Source organism: Pinus tabuliformis, chromosome Q (assembly GCF_031772625.1).
Source record: "Pinus tabuliformis cultivar Carrire ecotype Pingquan chromosome Q, CPIR1, whole genome shotgun sequence".
Taxonomy (NCBI): domain Eukaryota; kingdom Viridiplantae; phylum Streptophyta; class Pinopsida; order Pinales; family Pinaceae; genus Pinus; species Pinus tabuliformis.
Genome location: NC_142296.1, coordinates 1,344,004,012 through 1,344,005,563, shown reverse-complemented (window position 1 = coordinate 1,344,005,563; position 1,552 = coordinate 1,344,004,012).

Below are 1,552 nucleotides of genomic sequence, written 5' to 3'. Positions count from 1 at the left end.
TTCTGGATGATTTTTTTGAACAGACCTAGACATATTCTTTTCTTCTACCATTATATCTTCTTCAATATAATTTTGATTTGACGCAGGAAAGTAATCCCCATCTTCCTCATTGTCATAATCTTCTATTGATTTTATCTGTTTTGGATTTCTGCATGCTTCATCAACTACAATATCAATTATTTCAACAATATTCCCAAGTCTTTTATTATAACATTTATATCCTTTACTTCTGGAAGAATAACCAAGAAGAATCCATTCATCTGCTCTGGGTTTAAACTTACCAAGTTTTTCATCAGTCCTTTTGATAAAACATTTGCATCCAAAAACTTTAAAGTATTTTACAATAGAAGTCTTACCATACCAAAGTTCATGTGGAGTTTGAGTGCTATTTACTAGAACATTTGCTTTGTTGAGAATAGTCACGACATCGAATGTAGCTTCACCCTAGAAGGTTGCAGGAGTTCCAGATTCATCTAGCATGGCTCGAGCCATTTGTTGAACTATTATGTTCATCCTTTCTACTACACCATTTTGCTGAGGTGTTCTTGCGGTGGAGAATTTCCTTTTTATTCCATGTTGTTCACGAAGGTCAAAGTATTCATCCAATATAAATTCCCCTCCTCGATCAGATCTCAAGCATTTGATTTTTCGATCTGATTCATTTTCAACCAAAGCTTTAAAGCTTGGGACTTTTCAAATGCTTCATATTTATGCTTTACAAGACCTATCCAACACATTCTAGAAAAATCATCAATGAACAAAATAAAGTATTATTCTCCACGAGGTGACTTTTTCCTTGTTGGTCCACATAAATCAATATGGATAAGTTCAAGAGGCTTACTAGTTGACCCTTATTTTTCCATGAAGTGAACTCTGGTTTGCTTACTGATTTGACATGGTTTGCATATTGTATTTTCTGGGATGCTAATATCTAGAAGATCATGAACAACCTTGAGTTTTCATGCTTTTCTTATTTGAGAAAAGCTTAGATGTCCCAATCTTCTATGCCACAGCCAATTTTCATCATTTTTGCTTAGATAACATTGTTGTTGTCCTCCTCTGAGTATGTATAAGTTGTTTAGAGTTCTTGTATCTTTGATCACGATCTCTCTTGTATCAAGCTCACGAACAACACATCTGTTTGATTGAAACACCACTTCATTTCCTTGATCACACAATTGACTGACACTCAATAGGTTATGCTTTAAACCATCTACATACATAACATTTCTAGCTTTAACCTTTTCTTTCATGAAAACAAAACCTTTACCTTTTATGACAGCTAGAGTGTCATTTCCAAATGAGACATTATTTTCCTCTTCTAAGGAATTTTATGAGTGAAGTTTATCTTTGTCACCTATCATATGTTTGGAGAATCCACTGTCGATGTACCACTGATTTTCTTGTCCTTCTGCATACAAGGCTATACCACATCTTTCTGTTTGAGATTATTTCCTTCTCCATATCTTGGGATTTAATGGCGTTTTCTCCTTTTGAGGTGTTTTCTGAAATTTGCTCCTTTATTCAGATTTTTCATGACCAAATTTGTTAC